Source organism: Arachis hypogaea, chromosome 10 (genome assembly GCF_003086295.3).
Source record: "Arachis hypogaea cultivar Tifrunner chromosome 10, arahy.Tifrunner.gnm2.J5K5, whole genome shotgun sequence".
Lineage (NCBI taxonomy): Eukaryota > Viridiplantae > Streptophyta > Magnoliopsida > Fabales > Fabaceae > Arachis > Arachis hypogaea.
In genome coordinates this window covers 42,166,174-42,173,877 of record NC_092045.1, presented here as the reverse complement: position 1 = coordinate 42,173,877, position 7,704 = coordinate 42,166,174, and the positions used below count along the sequence as shown (strand labels likewise).

Sequence of the window (7,704 nt, the reverse complement as noted above, 5' to 3'; positions counted from 1 at the left end):
GTGAATTAAATTTATTTATTTTAAGACCTAAAAAGCATGTTTTCACTCTTAAGCACAATTAAGGGATAAGTTATAAAACCATGCTATTTCATTGAATAAATGTGGGTAAAAGGTGATAAAATCTCCAAAAATCAATACAAGATAAACCCTACAAATGGGGTTTATCAACGGCCTTGTCTTTGCCTGTGGTTCCTAGTAGATTGAGCTAAATCACTGATCAATTTCCATGCCTCATCAGTGGTCTTGTACTTCTTCATAGACCCATTGCTAGCACTTTCCAATGTGCTCTTATCTTGGGGCCTCACACCCTGTGTGATATAGCTGAGTAACACCATCTTATCAATTCTGTGGTGAGGTCATGCTTCCAGAAGATTATTGAAGCACTCCCAGTATTCAAAGAGAGACTCATTGTCATCCTGAACAATGGTGGAGATATCCTTCCTCAGTTTATCAGTAACTTCAGATGGAAAGAATTTCTCCAAAAACTCCTTTCTGAGTGTATCCTAGTTGGATACATTTGCTAGAGGTTGAGTGTAGTACCACTCTCTTGCTTTTCCCTCAAGAGAAAATGGGAAAGCTTTCAGCAAAATTGAAGTTTCATCAGTATCATCACGCCTGACAGTAGAACAGGCTGCCTGGAAATCTCTCAAGTGCTTGATGGGCTCTTGAGCAGGTAAGCCATGAAACTTGGGCATTAAATTTAGCAGTGCGGTCTTTATTTCGAAATTTGTAGCTCCCGCTGGATGATGCGCTTGAAACGGTTGCATCGTAAAATCAGGAGCTCCTTCCTCCTGGATGGTAACTCTCCTAGGTGCCATGTCCTCTGCACGTAAAACAACCGAATCAGTAGAACGGGGGCTGGTTTCTTCCTCAACTGACGATTCAGATTCGTCCTCAGAGAGAACCAACCGACGCTTAGCTCGCCTTATTCGTGAAATAGTCCTTTCAATTTCAGGATCGAATATTGGCAAGTTGGGGTCAGGTAGTGAACGCGTCATTTGACGAAAGAAATACGCAGCTCATAGTAAAAACAATAAAATAAAATGCAAATAAATAAATTCTAATTAATAACTTTAGCACTCTATTGAAACTCCCCGGCAACGGTGCCAAAAATTGATGGAGCACAGAAAGTGGTGAATTAAAAATTATTAAATTAATTACGTTGCCAGTATAGTTCTTAACTCACCGAAAATCTGCCTATCAATTTAGAAATATGTCACAGAGAATTTAAATTAAAAATTACTGGGAGTTTGAGTTCCAGGTCGTCTCCCAACGAGTTGCAGGAAAGTGTGCTATTTTAATAATTAGATGTTTTCAAAAAGTTGAGTTAAATATATGGAAAATTAAATTGAGGAAATTTGAATAATATAAATAAAAGCCTTGACCGGGAGTTGATTAGTTGGAATCTCTATTATTGATGGAGTGATTTCAGGATTAATTTATAATTAGTTGGAATCTCTATTATTGGTTGTTTTGTTTAGTTATCCTTTACTAGGTAAAGGAAAGTCAAACAAGTTGGAATGATAGATCTGTTCACGAGTTGCAACCCACTTAGTTCAAAGGGATTGGTGTTAGTGACAAGATAGCAATCCAACAGTTAACCCAATTACAAATTCTCTTTCAATCCTTCCAACTCAAGAGTTCCTTTCAATCAACTCCCCATCAAGTGAGGGGAACTACTCGCTCATTGTAAATAATAAATCCATAACATATGAAAGGGAATTAAAAGAAGACATGATTATTGGAAGGTAAAACGGATTAAAATGAAAGAAATAATTCTTGTATTAAATAATCATAAAAGTATTCAAATGACAAAATTGAACAAAGCAAAGAACATGGAAGAAATAAACTAAGTTAAGAGAACGAACTAGAATGACGAAGTCTTGATGAAGAAATAACTCTTCTCAATGTTCCAATGCTAAGACCAATTGAAAATTAAATTCTAAAACCTAAAGAGAAAAACCTAGAGGAGGAGTGAAAACTAGATCTAAAACTAAAAACTGTGTAGAATGAATGTTGTGCCCTGTTTCTACATGTTCTCTGGCTCTAGTCTGCTGTTCCGGGCCGAAAACTGGGTCGAAATCAGGTCCAAAATCGCCCCCAGCGAATTTTGCAGATTATGCAGATCGCACATGTCACGCGATCGCGTCACCCATGCGGACGCGTCACTCGCGCTTTTCCATGCCACGCGTCCGCGTCGTCCACGCTACTACGTCGCTTGAGCTTTTCCAATCCGCGCGGCCGCGTCACTGCGATTTACTCCCCTTCGCGCGGTCACGTGAGCCATGCGACCGCGTCACTTCTCGCTGGTTATCTCCTCAAATTCTTGTGTTCCTTCCATTTTTGCCAGCTTCTTTTCCAATCTCCCATTCATTCATGCCCTGTAAAGCCTAAAACACTCAACACACAGATCACGGCATCGAATGGAATAAAGGATAATTAAAAATACATAATTAAAGTCTCTAAGAAGCAGTTTTCAACCATGTAATAAATTCAGGAAGGAAATCTAAATGCATGCTAATTTAATGAATAAGTGGGTAAGGATCATGATAAAACCACACAATTAAACACAATATAAACCGTAAAATAGTGGTTTATCACTGATCTCAAATCTAAAACCATTCGATCAAATCAGGAAGCTAGCTCGAACAAGGACCAAGATCCGTTCACCAAAGAGATCATGAAAGCTAAAGTCCCAAAGGACTTCAAAGCTCCAGACATGATCCCATACGATGGTACATCGAATCCAAGCCATCATCTCAGCAATTTCAGAAGTAGGATGTATCTCACGGATACCTCAGATGCAATCCGCTGTAAAGCTTTCCCGACCACCTTAACCAAAATGGCAATAAAGTGGTTCGACAGCTTGCCACCAAGGTCAATAGCAAGCTTCGATGACCTTGCCAAGAAGTTCCTAGCTAGATTCTCCATACAAAAGGACAAAGCCAAACACGCCCCAAGCCTATTAGGGATTAAGCAAGGAGATCGGGAGAGCCTCTACAACTACATGGAAAGATTCAACAAGGCATGTCTAGACATACAAAGTCTGCCAACAAAAGCAACCATCATGGATCTCATCAATGGTCTGCGAGAAGGACCCTTTAGCCACTCCATATAAAAAAAAGCATCTAACGACTCTAAACGAGGTACAAGAATGGGTAGAAAAGTATATTAACATGGAGGAGAACTCTCGACTAGGAGAAAATTTCAAAATTTGGATTCTCCTACCCTCCTCGGGACAAGGCTAAAGAGTTCAGGAAAAAAGAAGACCAGCCTATGAAAAAACCTAGAAAATACCACAACTACACACCACTAAGAGTGTCCCTTGTGGATGTATACATGGAGATATGCAACACTGAGAAGATCCCCCCACCTCGCCCAATCAAACACAAAAGACGAGGGGAAAACCGGACAGAGTACTTGATGAGCGGATATTTTATACGCTTTTTGGGGGTAATTTCATGTAGATTTTAGTATGTTTTAATTAGTTTTTAGTAGAATATCATTATTTTTTAGGCAAAAATCATATTTCTGGACTTTACTATGAGTTTGTGTGTTTTTCTGTGATTTCAGGTAATTTCAGGTAATTGAGGGAGTTGAGCAAAAATCTGAGTTAGGCTGAAAAAGGACTACTGATGCTGTTGGATTCTGACCTCCCTGCACTCGAAATGGAGTTTTTGGAGCTACAGGAGTCCAATTGGCGGGGTCTCAACGGAGTTGGAACGTAGACATCCAGGGCTTTCCAGCAATATATAATAGTCCATACTTTGCGCGAAGATAGACGACGTAACTTGGCGTTGAACGCCAAGTACATGCTGCTGTCTGGAGTTAAACGCCAGAAACACGTCATGATCCGGAGTTGAACGCCCAAAACATGTTATAACTTGGAGTTCAACTCCAAGAAAAGCCTCAGCTCGTGGATAGCTTTAGTCTCAGCCCCAGCACACACCAAGTGGGCCCCAGAAGTGGATTTCTGCATCAATTATCGTAGTTCACTCATATTCTGTAAACCTAGGTTACTAGTTTACTATTTAAACAACTTTTAGAGACTTATCTTGTACCTCATGACATTTTCAGATCTGAATTTTATACACTTTGACGGCATGAGTCTCTAAACTCCATTGTTGGGGGTGAGGAGCTCCGCAGCGTCTCGATGAATTAATGCAATTGTTTCTATTTCACTCAAACGTGTGTATGGTCCGATCTAAGATGTTTATTCGTGCTTAATTATGAAGGAGGTGATGATCCGTGACACTCATCACCTCCCTCAATCCATGAACGTGTGCCTGACAAACACCTCCGTTCTACATCAGACTGAATGAGCTTCTCTTAGATTCCTTAATCAGAATCTTTGCGGTATAGGCTAGAATTGATGGCGGCCACTCTTGAGAATCCGGAAGGTCTAAACCTTGTCTGTGGTATTCCGAGTAGAATTCAAGGATTGAATGGCTGTGACGAGCTTCAAACTCACGATTGCTGGGCGTGATGACAAACGCAAAAGGATCAATGGATCCTATTCCAACATGATCGAGAACCGACAGCTGATTAGCCGTGCTGTGACAGAGCATCTGGAACGTTTTTACTGAGAGGATGGGACGTAGCCACTGACAATGGCGACACCCTACATACAGCTTGCCGTAGACGTGCTTTACAAACAATTGAGTTAAATATTACATTGCAAAAATTTCAGAGGACAAAGCACATATTCCCTATTACTGCATTACAAGTAATTAATTCTCGCTCTTTTATTTTTCTAATAATTCCAACCGATAACTTTAATTGACATCCTGACTAAGAATAATAAAATAAATATAGCTTGCTTCAAACCAATAATCTCCGTGGGATCGACCCTTACTCACGTAAGGTATTACTTGGACGACCCAGTGCACTTGCTGGTTAGCTGTGCGGATTGCAAAAGGTGTTATTGCAATTTCGTGCACCAAGTTTTTGGCGCCGTTGCCGGGGATTGTTCGAGTTTGAACAACTAAAGGTTTATTTTATTTCTTAGATTAGGAATAATTTATTTTTATTGTTATAGAGTCATTAAATCCTGATAGGATAGTTTCTTTTCCAAAAGTTTCTTTTCAAAAATATTTTTCTTAATTAATTGTTAATTTTTGTGAGTTTAGTGTCTTGTTCTAAGTTTGGTGTTAATTGCATATTTTATATTTTTCTTTAAATTTTCGAACTTGTGTTCTTTGTTCTTCATTGATCTTCAAGTTGTTCTTGTTTATTTTTCTTGTTTGATCTTGAGTTTTTCTTGTGTCGTGTCTTTTCTTGTTTTTCATGTACTTTTTCAAAACATTAGCTTTCAAAAAAATTTTATACTTTTACCCATAAATATAATACATCTTTAAAATCAACACTGAAGTTGCTGCCCAATTGGCTGGAGCTTTAGTAGTTGTTCTTCATAATTGGGTATCTTCTTTGGAATCTTTTTCAAAAATAATATTTCTTTGATTAAATCTTGTGCCAAACTCCAAGTTTGGTGTTTTCTTATTAATTTTTCTTTAATTTTCGAAAATTTATCTTGGTTTTCTAAAAATTTTAAGTTTGGTGTTCTTTCTTTTGGTCTTAGTGTTCTTGTGAATCTTCAAGGTGTTCTTGAGTCTTTCTTGTGTTTTGATCTTAAAATTTTTAAGTTTGGTGTTCCTTGGTGTTTTCCCTCCAAAATTTTTGAAAATAAGGAGCATTGGATCTAAAAATTTTAAAGTCTTGTGTCTTTTGTGTGTTTCCCTCTTTCATCATAAAATTCAAAATTCAAAAAAAAAAAATAAATATCTTTTCTAACTAATTTTGAACTACTTTTTCGAAAGTTTTATATAAAAATTCAGATTTCAATTTCAAAATATTTTCAATCTCTTTTATTTGTTTCGTTTTTATTTTATTTTATAAAATAAATTTTTATAAAATAAATAATATCAACATACATATCATCTCTTTTATTCCATCATGGAATTAAGTGGGAATGAGCAGTCCAGGAGGACTCTGGGGTCATATGCTAACCCCACTACTGCTTTATATGGGAGTAGTATCTGTATACCCTCCATTGGAGTTAGTAGCTTTGAGTTGAATCCTCAGCTCATTATCATTGTGCAGCAAAACTGCCAGTATTCTGGTCTTCCACATGAAGAACCTACAGAGTTTCTGGCACAATTTTTACAAATTGCTGACACAGTACATGATAAGGAAGTAGATCAGGATGTCTACAGATTATTACTGTTTCCATTTGCTGTAAAAGATCAAGCTAAGAGGTGGTTAAATAACCAGCCTAAGAACAGCATAAAAACATGGAAACAGCTGTCAGAAAAATTCCTGAATCACTATTTCCCTCCAAAACGGATGACACAGCTAAGGCTAAGCATCCAAGGCTTCAAACAAGGAGATAATGAATCCCTTTATGATGCTTGGGAGAGATACAGAGAGATGCTAAGAAAATGCCCCTCTGAAATGTTTTCAAAGTGGGTGCAATTAGACATCTTCTACTATGGGCTTACAGAAAAAGCTCAGATTTCTCTAGACCACTCAGCTGGTGGATCTATACATATGAGAAAAATAATTGAAGAAGCTCAAGAGCTTATTGACACAGTTACCAGAAATCAGCATATGTACCTAAGCAGTGGACTTTCCATGAAAGAAGAAGCTAAAACAGTAACTGCTGAACTCAGTCCTGTGGATCAGGCTAATGAAATCAATCAGCAATTAGACTTTCTAACCAAGCAGCTAGCCGAATTCAAGGAAATACTATAGGAAACAAGAATGGCTAACAGGAATATGAAAGTACAGTTAAAGCAAACAGAAAGGCAACTGTCAAAACAAATAGCAGAAGAATGCCAAGCAGCTCAATTAAGAAGTGGAAAAACATTAAATACCTCACTTCAAAGCAGCAGGAAGCCAAGAAATGAACAAATGGCTACTCAAAACCCCTCTGAGGATAATCAGAGCCCAGAGAGGAATAAGGCTGGCGCTGAACGCCCAGCCCATGCTCATTCCTGGCATTCAACGCCAGAAACAAGCATGAATCCGGCATTGAACGCCCAAGGGGAGCTCAATTCTGGCGTTCAGACGCCAGTAACAAATGAGGAGTTGGCGTTTAACGCCACTCCAGCTTCCACCCATGGCATTCAAACGCAAGTGGGAAATCAGTCTCATACAAGTGATGGTAACAACCCTTCTAAAAAGGCTTCCCAACCCACTTCTGTAGGTAATAAACCTGCAGCAACTAAGGTTGAGGAATAAAGCCAAAATGCCTTATCCTCAAAAACTTCGCCAAGCAGAACAGGATAAGCAATTTGCTCGCGTTGCAGACTATCTCAGAACTCTTGAAATAAAGATTCCGTTTGCAGAAGCACTTGAGCAAATACCTTCCTATGCTAAGTTCATGAAAGAGATCTTAAGTCATAAGAAGGATTGGAGGGAGACTGAAAAAGTTTACCTCACTGAAGAATGCAGTGCAGTCATTTTGAAAAGCTTACCTGAGAAGCTTAAAGATCCCGGGAGCTTTATGATACCATGCACATTAGAGGGTACTTGTACCAAGCAAGCTTTATGTGATCTTGGGGCAAGTATCAACCTAATACCTGCATCTACTATCAGAAAACTTGGTTTGACTGAAAAAATCAAACCAACCAGGATATGTCTTCAACTTGCTGATGGCTCCATTAAATACCCATCAGGAGTGATTGAAGACATGATTGTCAAGGT

General features: G+C 38.5%; 1 non-coding gene across 1 annotated transcript; it reads left to right on the top strand.

The window, feature by feature from the left end:
* The first annotated feature begins 342 nt into the window (after window positions 1-342).
* On the top strand, window positions 343-449 carry LOC112719553 (small nucleolar RNA R71). The gene has a single exon (XR_003161851.1). It is a non-coding gene; the product is annotated as a small nucleolar RNA R71 (small nucleolar RNA).
* The last annotated feature ends 7,255 nt before the right edge of the window (window positions 450-7,704 follow it).